Source organism: Martes martes (assembly GCF_963455335.1).
Source record: "Martes martes genome assembly, chromosome: 9".
Lineage (NCBI taxonomy): Eukaryota > Metazoa > Chordata > Mammalia > Carnivora > Mustelidae > Martes > Martes martes.
In genome coordinates, this window is record NC_137896.1 from 117,980,105 (window position 1) to 117,994,146 (window position 14,042).

At 52.1% G+C, this 14,042-nt stretch overlaps 1 pseudogene across 1 annotated transcript in view; it reads left to right on the forward strand.

Moving 5' to 3' along the window:
* Nucleotides 1–13,196, forward strand: part of LOC308349008 (intraflagellar transport protein 172 homolog) — a 32,541-nt pseudogene extending 19,345 nt beyond the window's left edge. Inside the window, exons 20-37 of the transcript in view lie at nt 563–647; nt 955–1,047; nt 1,571–1,648; nt 1,871–2,118; nt 2,298–2,376; nt 2,570–2,690; nt 2,866–3,015; nt 3,551–3,640; nt 4,227–4,324; nt 4,454–4,589; nt 4,674–4,790; nt 5,119–5,261; nt 6,147–6,240; nt 6,353–6,417; nt 6,601–6,781; nt 7,027–7,136; nt 7,250–7,379; nt 13,163–13,196. The product of the transcript in view is annotated as an intraflagellar transport protein 172 homolog (transcript). The remainder of the gene's footprint in view (nt 1–562; nt 648–954; nt 1,048–1,570; nt 1,649–1,870; nt 2,119–2,297; nt 2,377–2,569; nt 2,691–2,865; nt 3,016–3,550; nt 3,641–4,226; nt 4,325–4,453; nt 4,590–4,673; nt 4,791–5,118; nt 5,262–6,146; nt 6,241–6,352; nt 6,418–6,600; nt 6,782–7,026; nt 7,137–7,249; nt 7,380–13,162) is intronic.
* Nucleotides 13,197–14,042: the final 846 nt, after the last annotated feature.

Genomic DNA, 14,042 nt, shown 5'->3' on the forward strand with positions numbered 1-14,042 from the left:
ACTCAGTATAAGATCCACAACCCTTGGCGTGTCCTAACTCCTTACAATATTTGGCCTCTGCCCCCTTCATCTTCCAGGTACCCACTTGCCCGTTAGTCTCCAGCCACACTGGCATCCCTTGGGCCCTTTGAGTATCTCAAACTCATTCCTGCCATGGCACCTTACATGCGCTGTTCCCTCTGCCTGGAATAATTTTTCCTCATCTTGCGTGACTGACTTTTTCTTGTATTTAGGTCTTGGCACAAATGTCAGCTCCTCAGATAGGCCTTCTCTGAGTACCAGCTGAACTAGCCCCCTCCGTTACGGTTTATATGTACTGTCACGTTATTCCATTTTACTCTTCTTTCTCTGGAATGTCTTTGTTTGCGTACTAACTACTTGTTTCCCCTAGAAAGTAAGTTCCCTGAGAGCGAGGCCCTCATCCGTCATATCCCCTTGTGTCTCAAGTGGCAGAAACCGCGCGCGGCACTTAACCGAGGCTCAGTGTACGGCTGCTGGGCCGGTGCGTCCGCGCTGATCCTGTAGTAATGCTGCTGTTACTGTGATTGCTTCCATCCTGTAGGTGCTTTTCTGCTTTGGGCCATGTAGCAAAAGCTCGATTCCTGCATGAGACCAATGAGATTGCAGACCAGGTGTCTCGGGAATATGCAAGTATTATCCTCCTGAATTATTCAGTCTCTCGAGCTGAGATTTCTCTTCACGCGCAGCCCCACGACCCCTGGCTTTCCGGCCATGGCTCGCGCCCTCGGTTCTGCCCAGCCCACCTCCACCTTCGAGTCAGAGCGCTCTGGAATGGCTTGCCAGACCTCATCCTTTAAGCCCCATGAAGGTTTTCAGCTTTCTGGTCTTTTAGCTTCCTCGTCTCTGTGGCCTTCCTGTCTAATAAGCTCACAATAGTCCGAATGGCTCCTGCAGTGCTGCCAGGATAACCAGAGCCTTCTTCCTCCCCCACAGGGTGGAGAAGGAACGGACTTTTACCAGGTGCGAGCACGCCTAGCCATGCTGGAGAAGAACTACAAGCTGGCTGAGATGATCTTCTTGGAACAGGTGATGGGAGCAGAGGGACCAGATTGAAGAGGGGAGCTGGGCGGGAGGGGGAGTGAGGCAGCCTGAGGGGAGGAGAGAGCCCTGGGGGAGAGCTTTTAGAAAGGTTGACACAGCTAAAATGCCACTCCTTCCTTCCGGCTCTGCTCTGCCTTCCTCCTTCCAGTTAGGTCTTTATAAGCTGTCTGCTGCCGCCCCATCTGCCGCCTCCCCCTACCCCAGAGCCTTCCCTGGTCGTGCTTGTGTACACAGGCAAATTCAGGGTTTGTGGGGCCTGAGGCTGATAGAATTTGAGGAGCCCTCCTTAAGAAATAATGCCTTGGAAGGGGCCTATGCAAATAAGGTACCCTGGGGCTTAACCTCCTTCTCCTTTCCTGATAAGTGTGCCACTGCTTGTGCCTAAGTCAAGGGTGAGGCTTTCAGTCCCCGCGGGCTGGCATCATGCCCGGGCTGAGGACAGCCTGCTGATCCCTGATGCTCCTCCCAACTCTTGGTGTCCCTCTCTCCTCTGCCCGGCTTCCCCTAGAATGCCGTTGAGGAGGCTATGGACATGTAGCAGGAGCTGCACCGTTGGGATGAGTGTATCGCTGTGGCTCAGGCCAAGGTACTACCAGTTCTGTCTTCTCCATGGTGCTCGCAGCTCAGTTCCACCAATATCCGAAGCCTCTTCTTACCAAGGAGGCTATAGGAGCTGGAACAGGATTGGGCTGGGAGTTGGCACGTTGGTGTCCGGGAGGCTTTCCGTTGTTACAGTGGGATTGGAGAAGTTTGGGAAGCAGCACAGGAAGGAGGGAGGTGACTTGTCTTGCCTCTCTTGCACGTCCAGGGGCACCCAGCCCTGGAGAAGCTGCGCCGGAGTTACTACCAGTGGCTGATGGACACACAGCAAGAGGAGCGAGCCGGTGAACTACAGGAGAGCCGGGGGATGGACTAGCAGCCATCAGCCTCTACCTCAAAGCCGGGCTCCCTGCCAAAGCTGCCCGACTGGTGCTGGCCCGGGAGGAACTGCTAGCTAACACCGAGCTGGTAGAAAACATCACTGCAGCCCTTATCAAGGGGGAGCTGTATGAAAGGGTATGGCTGGCTTCCCGTTCCTGTCCCTCATCTCCAGGACTCAGCGCTCCCTCCTACCCAGGGGAGTCCTGGAGTGCACAGCCCCCAGAACTGGTGGCCGAGTCTCCACCTTTGGGGGCTGATACTTGATTCTTAGTGTAGTAGGACTGTGGTTGTAGTCATGTGGTATGTGTCGACAGGCAGGTGATCTCTTTGAGAAGATTCGAAACCCGGAGCGGGCCCTGGAGTGCTACTGTAAAGGCAGCGCATTCGTGAAAGGTACTGCCCCGGACAACCCAGCCTTCCCTGTTAGAGTCTTGCCCGAATAGTCCCCCTGCACCAATTTTGTGCATCTGTTCTGGTGGATCGGCTCAGTTCTCCATCCCTCCACTTCTCACCTATTTTCCACACCCCATTTCCCTGACTCCCATCCCTGGAAGGCTTAGCCGAGTGCCCTCTCTGTCCCTGGCAGCAGTGGAGCTGGCTCGGTTGGCATTCCTAGTGGAAATGGTGAGACTGGAAGAGGCCTGGGGAGATCGTTTGGTGCAGCAGAAGCCGCTCGATGCAGCCATTAATCACTACATTGAAGCCAGGTAGAGGGGTGCAAAGGTGACTGGGCGTGAGGTCCAAGGTGATGGGGCAAGTAAGGGCACCGAGGCTCCAAGAGAGATGGCACCATGTAGGTTGGAGTAGGCTTGAGGTGTCTCCCTACCTCTACCTGTCTTCCCCTTGCCTCATAGGCACGGATGCCTTTCCCAGCTCTGCCAGGCGCTCCATTAAGGCAATTGAAGCTGCCCTGGGCGCCCGCCAGTGGAAGAAGGCCATTTATGTATTAGATCTACAGGACCGGAACACTGTCGGAACACCAAATACTATCCCCGCGTGGCCCAACACTATGCGTCTCTGCAGGAGTATGAGGTGAGGAAAGTCCCTTGCTGGAGCTGGAGGCAATGCAGTACCGAATGAGATGAGAACCCCAGAACCGGAAGTGGGGGCCCTCTTACCAAATCCTTCTTTCTGGGTCCCAGCAGCACCAGCCACCCTGAGTGAGAAGAAAGCAGTTTATTTCCCTTATTTCATTCCAACATAACATAGACCCCTCTCCCAGATCTATAAAGCGAGTCTCCAGCTCTCTTCCTATGTAACTCCATGGGAGTTCCAATGTGGAATGGCCCTGTGTTGCAAAAGTACGAGGTCCTTTTAGGTCCTTTTAAACTGCCTGTTGTAGTGTCCCCATTCTGGTTTTGGCTGGTTTTTTGTTTCTGTTTTTGTTTTCAAAAGAGTAGAGGATGTGAGACGGGATAGCCCTCTTTTCTTCTGTGTTGTGGACTAAGGGTCCCGTCCCCTCCCCGCCATCCCAGCTGAGGTTCGCTCTCCCCCGTGCAGGCCGCTCTAACGCTCTTGCTCTAATGCTCTTGCTCTCGGCCTTTTGTATCTGCTGTCTGGAGCACAGATTGCGGAGGAGCTCTACATTAAGGGAGACCGAACAAAAGATGCACTAGACATGTACACTCGGGCCGGCCGCTGGGAGCAAGCCCACAAGGTAGGTAGCGGGGCGCGGTTCGTCCGAGGGCTCCACCTCTCTGGGGCCGTCCCCACTTTCCTTGGGCTCTGATGTTCCCTCTTCACCGGCCTCCTTGAAAGCTGAGAAAGAGCACCAAAATAGAAAAGTCTGGAGCGCTTGGAGACCTAGCCACAGGGAAAGGCAAGGATGAAGAGGCCCTTGTTCCAAACCTGTAATTCCGAAGCGAGCAGAAGGGTTTGGGAGCTGGGGAGCCCCAAATGCCCCTCCCCATGCTGTAGTCAGAGTGGCAACTTCGTTCCCTGCCTGCGCCCAAAACCCGGTGGGTACGGCGGGAGCACGGGAGTGGGAACACGTGCCCAGCAGAGGGCATCTCTGGCCTTTTTGCCTGAGCAGAATATAGTTCTGACTTTGCTCCTTATGGTCTTGGAATTCCCTAGACTGACCAGGAAATCATCCGTACACAAACCCCTGTGGTTGTTGGGAAGGTTCAGAGTTGCTGGGAACACAGGTCATCCTCGAGTCGCGCCTCCCTGGCCACTCCGCAGCCCCCCTGCTTCCCTCGGAAGCGTGCCAGAGGCTACTGGGGCTCTGTGTGTCTGCACAGCTGGCAATGAAGTGCATGAGGCCGGAAGACGTGTCGGTGCCGTACATCAGCCAGGCTCAGGAGATGGAGAAGCAGGGCAAGTACCCGGAGGCAGAAAGGTGAGCCGCAGCCCCAGGGGAGGCGTGCAGGGAGAGGGGTGCGTCTGAGGATGCGCGCCGTCTGCCTAGAAGGCAGTGATGCAGGAATCTGGGTCGAGGAGGCCCCGGGTGTCTCTCTCCCCTCCGCAGGCCCTACGTGACAGTGGAAGAGCCTGATCTTGCCATCACCATGTTCAGAAAGCACAAGCTGGATGATGATGTGATCCGCCTGGTAGGGAAGCACCACCCAGATCTCCTCAGTGACACACACCTACACCCGGGCAAAGTGAGCCTTTTTCCAGTCTCGGCCATCTCTTCCCCGAACAGGCTCCACGTCCCCCTCGCCCCATCCTGACCCTCCTTTCCCCAGGAGCTGGAGGCTGAAGGCCGACTGCAGGAGGCCGAGTATCACTACCTCGAGGCTCAGGAGTGGAAGGCAACGGTGGACATGTACAGGTCCAGTGGGCTTTGGGAGGAGGCCTACCGGGTAAGGAGTCCAGGTCGCTCTGGGGATACGCCCGTCCCTCTTCCCCACTCTCAAGGGATGCATTCTGAACTGGTCGTGGGTCTCTTTGAAAAATGTCCATACCAACAGGCAAAATTTCACATGCGGTAGGAGGGGTCTGTGGACTACCTGAAGTCCATCCTTGGCCCCTGAGCAGGCTAACAGACCCCAAAACTGAGCCCTCTCCCTGTTCTAGTAGAAAGCCCTGACCCTTCAGCTTTGACTTCAAAGCTGAAGTCCGATCAGAGGGGAGAAGGGAGCCGCCATGTGGCCCTGCGTGGGAGGATTGCCAAATGGCTTTGCTTCACAGGTGGCCAAGGCTCACGGAGGAGCTAATGCCCACAAACACGTGGCCTATCTGTGGGCAAAGAGCCTGGGAGGAGAGTCCGCAGTGAGACTGCTTAATAAGCTCGGACTCCCGGAAGCTGCCGTTGACCACGCCGCTGACAACTGGTGAGGCCCCAGGGCTTCTCTCCACTGGCCCCTTTCGAGAGAGAGCCTCTGCGTAGACAAGGAAAATTGCTGTATAGCTGAGAAGTGTTTCTGAAGACAGAGGCAGGAGTGAAGAAATCCTCAGAAGAACGTGATGGAGAGGCAAGGAATGAATCAGTAGCTCTGCCCCTGTTCCCCGGGGGCTCAGAACAGTGTTTAGCTGTTCTAAGAAGATGGAAAGTGATCAGCCTTTTTCCTTCTTTTTCAAAAAGACCTCTTTAAAGTAATTACTATCCCCAGTGTGGGGCTTGAACTCAACCCGAGATCAAGGGTCACTCATTCTACAGACTGAGCCAGGCAGGTGCCCCGGAGAGAAGAGCTTTTAAAGCTTTTAAAGCTAAGGTGCACTAAGCCAGTAATTGACTTCTGAGTCAAGGAAGTGTGCTTCTGTTAAATGCAAAAAGAGCTTTTCTTAAGCAAATGTTGCAAAGACCAGTGATAATCCTGCATGGAGTCAGATGGCTGAGGGTCCTCTTAATGTTTTAGAGAGACAGTTTTTCTGCTAGCGTAAATGTGGCTCAGGAGGAAGTGGTGGAGAACCCGGAGCCCCTGCTCCCGAGGCAGAGTAGTGCTGTGAGGCTCACTGCGGTCCCCTGCCTCGCGCCCATCCCATTCCTTTACGCCCACTCGTCGCAGGAAGCACAGGCTTTTCCGAGTGTCCCCCGACCCACGTCCTCCTTTACGTGTCTGTGTGCTTCTGTGTCACGTCATATGGATTGTCTTCTCAATCTGTCCTTTCCCTCCCCCGGCCCCGTCTCGACCCTTTCTGTTTTCTCTTGCCCTGTTCCCCCTCTTATAAAAGGAAAGTACTGAGTAGGCAGACCTTCCTTACACCTTCCATTTCAGCTCATTTGAATTTGCTTTTGAACTCTCTCGGCTGGCCCTCAAGCACAAAACCCCTGAGATTCATCTCGGATATGCTACGTACCTGGAGGATGAGGTATGGACGTGCTCCTGCTCCCTTGCTTTTGACCTTGACCTCCTCCTGTCTCACGGCTGCCATGATGGCACTCTGCTTCTGATCATGTGCGGCCGCCCTTCTGTCCCTACAGGGTAAATTTGAAGAGGCTGAAGCTGAATTCATCAGGGCTGGTAAGCCCAAGGAAGCAGTCCTCATGTGAGTTACCCATCAATTCCTTACTCCCGTCCTCCCATCCGCAGCCCCAGGACCTGGCATTGCCACCTTCACCTGAACCTGGCACCAATAAATCTTCTACCCCCTCTGACATGGCTGCTTGTCTCCCGCTCTTGAGGCCTCAGTCCTGTACTGAGCCTCCCCTGTGTCCTCTTGTGGGAGCAGGTTCGTCCATAACCAGGATTGGGAGGCAGCTCAGCGTGTGTCCGAGGCTCACGATCCTGACAGTGTCGCCGAGGTGCTTGTGGGGCAGGCCCGGGGGGCCTCGGAGGAGGAGGACTTTCAGAAAGCAGAAGGGCTGCTGCTTCGGGCCCAGAGACCGGGCCTGGCCCTCAATTATTATAAGGTAGGGCACCGGATTCAGGGCCATGAGGGGAGGGGGAGAGAGTGTAAGAACCCACAGAGCACTACACTAACCACTACTCCTGGGAAGGATCCAGAGAGTTAGCATTGGAGAGGGGAAAGGAGACGAGAAGGAGAAGAGAGGTCCAAGGACCTAGGGATCCGTGGCCCATAGTAGAGAGCACCTGTGTGGCAGGGGGAAGGTGTCATGCCGGCCTCTGCCTTCCTGATACCTGGAAATCTGAGCAGGAGGCTGGATTATGGAGTGATGCCCTGTGGATCTGCAAGGACTATGTGCCGGGCCAACTGGAGGCCCTGCAGGAAGAGTACGAGCGGGAGGCTACCAAGAGAGGGGCCAGGTATGACGCCAGGAGGCAGCAAGTGTCGGCAGGGCTGGAGGGTGGGTCACAAGGTATGCACAGGATAGGCCACGCTGCCCAACCCGTTCTGGTCACGTGTACTCTCATCTCAGGGGCATGGAGGGGCTCGTGGACCAAGCTCGCCAGTGGGAGCAGGCTGGAGAGTATAGCCGCGCTGTCGACTGCTACCTCAAGGTGCGGGACTCAGGCGGCAGCAGCCTGGTGGGCAAGTGCTGGATGAAGGTGAGGCAGGCTACACCCTTCCTGGCTGTCCACTTCCCGGACCGCTCTCACAGCCAGCATTCCTCCTCAGACATTGCTTTTTCCTCCTGGGCCTCTCATTTTCGCTCAGGCAGCAGGTACCTGCTGAGTGCTTGCTAGATGCTAGAGCCAGAGCTATGAAAACTATAAAAGGGGATCTGAGGCAGAACCCCTAACAGCCTGAAATTGGGGGAAGTTGGACCACTGTGGCTCGACTAATTGAGTACCTGGGTGAAAACTAAAGGATGTGATTTGAAGTGGAGTTCAGAGGAGGGGGAGGTCTCGACGGAGAGGGAGGGAGGCTGTGTGAGGGAGGGGGTAGACCTGGGACCAGAGCTGGAAGGGCAAATCCAGAGGCCAGAGCTGGGGCCAGATGGAAGCCAGGAAGAAAGCAGAGGCTCCTCCTCTACATAGGAGCTCCTAAAAAGAAGCATCTAGCCGGTTAGGCCAAGTCAGTAGGTTTCATCAATTCCTAAACATATATATAATCACATTTTATTATCTTAGAAATTGGGTTGCATGTGATGTTTTGTGTGTTTTTTTTTTAAGATTTTATTTATTTATTTGACACACAGAGAGAGATCACAAGTAGGCAGAGAGGCAGGCAGAGAGAGAGGGGGAAGCAGGCTCCCTGCTGAGCAGAGAGCCCGATGCGGGGCTCGATCCCAGGACCCTGAGATCATGACCCAATCTGAATGCAGAGGGTTAACCCAGTGAGCCACCCAGGCGCCCCTGCATGTGAAGTTTTAAATGATGTCTCTGGGGTACCTGGGTGACTTGGTGGGTAAAGCATCTGACTCTTAATTTTCGGCTCAGCACATGATCTCAGGGTTGTGAGATCAAGTTCTGCATTGGGCTCTGCACTGGGTGTGGAATCTGCCTCAGATTCGCTCTTCTTCTCCCTCTGCCCCTCCCCACTCGTGCTGTCTAAAACAAAAACCAAAAAGAAGTAAATGATGCATCTTTGATTCAGAGAAATATGGTATTAGGAGTTTGAGGGGGATGTGGAGTGGGCGCCACCGATCCCAAGTCTGAATGTCTACTTCCCCCTGGCAGCTTCCGAGGGGGCTGCGGCTGGAGTGAGTCACGTGACACGACTCCCTCCTCTGAGACCCCGCCCTGGGAAGCTGTAGGTGGGGTTTGGAGCCCCAAACCTGGCTTCAGGGCCTCTTCCTGGCGTTCCATCCATTTGCGCAACACCAAATATCCCTTCACCCTCCATTCCCCCCTCCAGCACGACGAGTGGTCTTTCTAGGTGGAGATCAATTATTGCCCCTTTATTTATCTTAGAGAAATTACAGACCCATTCCCGCCCTCCCTCCTCCCAGGTAGAGAGGCTCTTTGATTGCTGAGGGTGCAGGTTTGGGAGGCATTGGCTGAGCAGGAAAGAAGCCAGATAAGGGGCAGGTCGGTGAAGGCTTGAGCCAGTCAGTGAATAATGGGGACGAATCTCTTCTCATCTGTTAGCTTCAGGCCTCTAAACTTGGCCTGTTTTGGAGCATTTTGTGTGTGGTCCCTAGGAGACGTGTTTGAGTAGCCCTTGCAATCTTCAGACGGAACATGTCTGAGCCTCTCCCTAGGGGAGCTGTGTTTGAGTCTCTCCTTAGCGGGACTGTGATGGGTTCCCACAGAGGGACTGAGATGGGTTTTGCCACACCAACTGTACTGGCCCCTTTCAAGGTGGCTCTGTTGGCTCTGCTCAGAATGACTGTGTCTGTTCCTCTCAGACCGACTGCGTCCACTTCTTTCAGAGGGACTACAGTGAGTTCTCTCTGAGGAATTGTGACCACTCCTCTCAGAGGGCCTGTGCCGTCCTCTCTCAAAAGGGCTGTGTCCTCTCACCTCTAAGGGACTGTGATGAGTTTTCTGAAAGAGACTGCGACTGCTCCTCTCAAGGGGACTGCGACATCTCCTCTCAGAGGGACTGCGACATCTCTTCTCAGAGGGACTGCGACATCTCCTCTCACAGGGACTCTGATGTCTCCTCTCAGAGGGACGGTGATGTCTCTTCCGAGGAAGAATTCGATGGCTCCTCTCGGAGGGACTGTGATAGCTCTTTAGGGAAGGACTTTGATGGCTCCTCTCAGAGAGACGGTGATGGCTCTTTAGGGAAGGACTTCGAGGGCTCCTCTCAGAGAGACTGTGATGGCTCTTTAGAGAAGGACTTCGAGGGCTCCTCTCAGAGAGACGGTGATGGCTCTTTAGGGGAGGACTTCGAGGGCTCCTCTCAGAGAGACTCTGATGGCTCTTTAGAGAAGGACTTCGAAGGCTCCTCTCAGAGAGACGGTGATGGCTCTTTAGGGAAGGACTTCCAGGGCTCCTCTCAGAAAGACTGTGATGGCTCTTTAGAGAAGGACTTCGATGGCTCTTCTCAGAGAGACGGTGATGGCTCCGTAGGGAAGGACTTCGAGGGCTCCTCTCAGAGAGACTGTGATGGCTCTTTAGAGAAGGACTTCGAAGGCTCCTCTCAGAGAGACGGTAGTTTTTTAGGGAAGGACTTTGATGGCTCCTCTCAGAGGGACTGTGATGGCTCTTTAGAGAAGGACTTCGATGGCTCCTCTCAGAGGGACTGTGATGTCTCTTCTGAAGGTGGCTTCGGGGGCTCCTCTCAGAGAGACGGTGATGTCTCTTTAGAGAAGGACTTCGATGGCTCCTCTCAGAGAGACGGTGATGGCTCCGTAGGGAAGGACTTCGAGGGCTCCTCTCAGAGAGACGGTAGTTTTTTAGGGAAGGACTTTGATGGCTCCTCTCAGAGGGACTGTGATGTCTCTTCTGAAGAAGGCTTCGGTGGCTCATCTCAGAGGGACTGTGATGGCTCTTCTGAAGGCGGCTTCGGTGGCTCCTCTTAGAGGGACTGTGATGTCTCTTCCGAGGAAGACTTTGATGGCTCCTCTCAGAGGGACTGTGATGGCTCTTCTGAGAAAGACTTCGGTGGCTCCTCACAGAGGGACTGTGATGGCTCTTCTGAAGGTGGCTTCGGTGGCTCCTCTCAGAGGGACTGTGATGACTCTTTAGAGAAGGACTTCGAAGCCTCCTCTCAGAGAAACGGTGATGGCTCTTCTGAAGGTGGCTTCGGGGGCTCCTCTCAGAGAGACGGTGATGTCTCTTTAGAGAAGGACTTCGATGGCTCCTCTCAGAGGGACTGCGATGGCTCCTTTCAGAGGAATTACATGGGGTTCTCTCCCTTAAGAAGCTATGGTGGTTTCGCTTCTTGGGTGTGAGTTTCTCTTTAAGGTGACTGTGTGAGGTTCTCTTAAGTGAACCGTGTCGATTTCTCCCTCTGGCTTGAACTCTGGTTCCTCTTTTGGAGCTCTTGGACTCCTGGCTAGAGATTTCACATCTGTAGGAGTTTTTCTTACCTTTGCTGCTATTGTCGTTTTGAACAATAACCACAGGCTGTCCGGCTGAAGTGGTTTTGAAAATAGCACTTCCTTGGGAAACTATGGGCTTGGGTAGTTGGGTATGTCTAAGTTGGAAAGAGCTACCTCCTTTTGGTTGATGAGCTGATCTGAATTGCTGTATTTCTTCCCATAACATCATCTGCTTAGTGGTTGTGTCTGCTGGCTTTAGCTTAACAACTGACATCCTATCTCTTTTGATATCTCTTGATGAGGAATAATCTCTGGCTTTTTGTTTTGGATGGTGGTTTTTGCTTGAACACAAATGTTCTGGCCTTGACCTATCCTCAGGCTTCTGTCCAGGAAAAGCCATAATTCTGCATGCTGTCTGGAATGTTTGCTTTAGACCTTGAAAAAGCAGTTGAATGGATTTGGGTTGGGAGGATTTCTTAGATTGTCTTTTTGAAGAGGCAGTAGTTGTCTGAGATGCTCCATTCCTCTTCCCTCTTAACTGGGCTGGTAAATCCCGAGAAGAACTCCGTATTGTGGTTCTGCCATTTGTGTAGAACTTTGTGTTTTGTGTTCTGCCTCCCGTAGTGATTCTTTTCTTTGGGTATTTTGAACTACGGGCCTTTTTGGTTCTCCTTTTAACCGCTTTTTCATCCTGATTGCTTTCAGAGTCACTCTGTGGTAGAGAGTGAACTTGAGTAAACTCATAGTGCCCTGGCCCTCCAGTTGTCATCTTTCCTGCTAGGGCGGGGCTCCTATACCGTCTTTGCCTCATGTGGACTTGTATAGGAGCACGAGACTGGGAAGATACAGACCGGAAATCCATTGTAGAAGTAGGACTCTTGGAAGCTCGAGTATAGACTTTAGCTTTCCTTAGTGATGGTGATCTAGAACTCCTTGGTGTGATGGATCTGTCTCTTCTGTGATACTTTGGGACTTGGGATCTTTTCCCAGTTTGCAGCCTAAAGCCAAGACTCACCTTAATCTCTCCGTGGCCTTCGGAAGTGCTTATAAGGTGGAACTGTGGGTAGATAAGAAGGTAAGGCCCCAAAGTGCCCTGTAATTTATGACAGCAATTAAATCCTACACATCGGCCACACTGTAGGCAGATAGGGTATTTTAAAACGAGATCTGAAGTTAGAGGTGGAGGTACATTGGGGGGTATTTGGCTCCTTAACAGTTTTGCTGCTATTTTTAGCTGCAGATCTTGTAGCAAGTGGAACTGTTCTGACAAGTCAGTCTTGGCCCGGGGAAGGTAACTTGGCTTGAGACAGTGTTGGGACTCAAAAATCCTTGTCTGTGAACTCTGTGAGTTCTCACTCTCTTCCATTGGAACAGAATCTTTCCTAGTGAAAACTATATTGAAGGGAGACTCTAAATTTACCGGGACAGGAGGCTGGCCCTCTGTACATGAAACAGGCATGTGCTGAATGACTTCCTGGGATATACCACTAAGCTTCGAGCTTTTCTTTCGTTTGGCGCTAGCCCCAGAGTATTGCTGTATTATGGAGGACATGGAGCTCCGTGTCCACATCCTTAAGGCTATTCTTTGTTCGTGACCGTGATACGAAGTGTGTCTCTGAATGTAGTTTTTGGACACTGAAGCCTGAGAAATAATACTTTGACTCTTCTCTAGCAGACTCTTGGAAAGTTCCATCAGTTCCGCAGGAACCCCAAATAAATTCTGAATAGATTGACAGATACCTGCGGTGGCTCTTTCCGTGAAAGATGATTGAGAACAAAGGTTCCTTTCCATAGTGGTTCCCAAGACATTCCCTAACACTAGCATATTGGAGAGATATTTTCTGGGTAGTCGCTGTCTCCAGGAGTGATTCTCCCAGACATTCTGTTGTCTGCTCAAGACAGACCAGTTAAGGCCTCTCTGAGTTCCTGATCCTGACTGGAAGATCCTAGATGGTGATCTCCAGCTTTGCAGTGGATGTTGGGATGGGCGCTGGAGTGAATGCTCTAGCTTCTCCACCTGCTTCTGATCAGTCCTCTTAGATACGACACCCACTCCTAGGATCTCAAAATGTGGGATTTCGACAATGTTAGCTATCTTATCAGAGGGTTGATTGTGAAGGGACAAGGGAAGGGTTGAAATTTGTATCGTAGTAGGGTCTCTAAAGTATTCTTCAGACTGCAAAATATCTGTGCCAAAGTTTTTTATATCCAAGGCCCTTGACACTTCTGGCATCTCCAAATCACAAAGGCTTCCTAATTCAGATGCTTCGACAGAGCTTGAGATGAGCGAGTTTGAAGAGTTCTGTAGAAATCTAGAGAAATAATTCCCTATTTGGAACTCCTGTCTTGAAATAAAATCCTCAGATTCCCTATTCTGATATCCCTGGACTAGATTCAAATCCTCACGTTCCATGATTTGAGGAGGCCCTATTTTTATCCCCATTCCTTTCACAGCCTGAAGCCCTTGTTCATGAGTGAACACTGTAGATTCCTCCAAAGGAGATGCTGGCTGTGAGAGTGATTCTGAAGATTTCTCTTCGGTATTTGGCCTCAGAGTTAGTTTTACAGGTTCTACCATTTCTTGAAGATGTGGCCTTGGGAAGAAATCCAAGCAATCCATTACTTCAGTAGCTGATCCTAAGGAGACTCCTATTGGTTCCACAATCTGAGGAATTGGTAGTGGTGCTAATTCCTCAGATCTCACAATTTGAAGTGGTGGCCCTGGGATTAACACAGTCTTTACAATGTGAAACCCTGTCAGCTTCATTATATCCAAAATCTGGTGTGTTGGCTCTGTGGTTAATTCCTTTGATTTTACACTTTGCAACCATAGCCCTGAGGTAAACTCAGAAGGTCTCACATCTTGTACTTTTGGAGTCAGTTCAACATAGTCTGCCATTTGAGAGGTTCCCCCTGGTGTTAATGCTACAGACTTTACAACCTGAAGTGGTGGCCCAGGAGTCACTTTCACATACTCAGCAACTTTGGGGGCGCCTACTGAGGTTCTTCCTATTGGTTGAGCAGCTTGAAGCAGTGTCTTTGTAGATCCTGTGACTTGATCTAGCGGCTTTGGACTAATCCTCATAAACTCTGTAATTTGACCCTGTAGTCCGGGAGCTATCTGTGCATATTTCATACTTTGATTCTGTGAGTGTGTCAGCCCCATTGGTCCATCCCCTTGCTGCCATGTCTCAGATGGGAGCTCTACAGATTCTGCATGTCCTGGAGCTTGACCTGTTTGCCTTGGGGACAAATCTAAAGATTCCTCCCTTTGAAGCCATTGCTTAGAGGTTGAACCCACAGATTCAGGAACTGGATATTTTAGCCTTGGTGT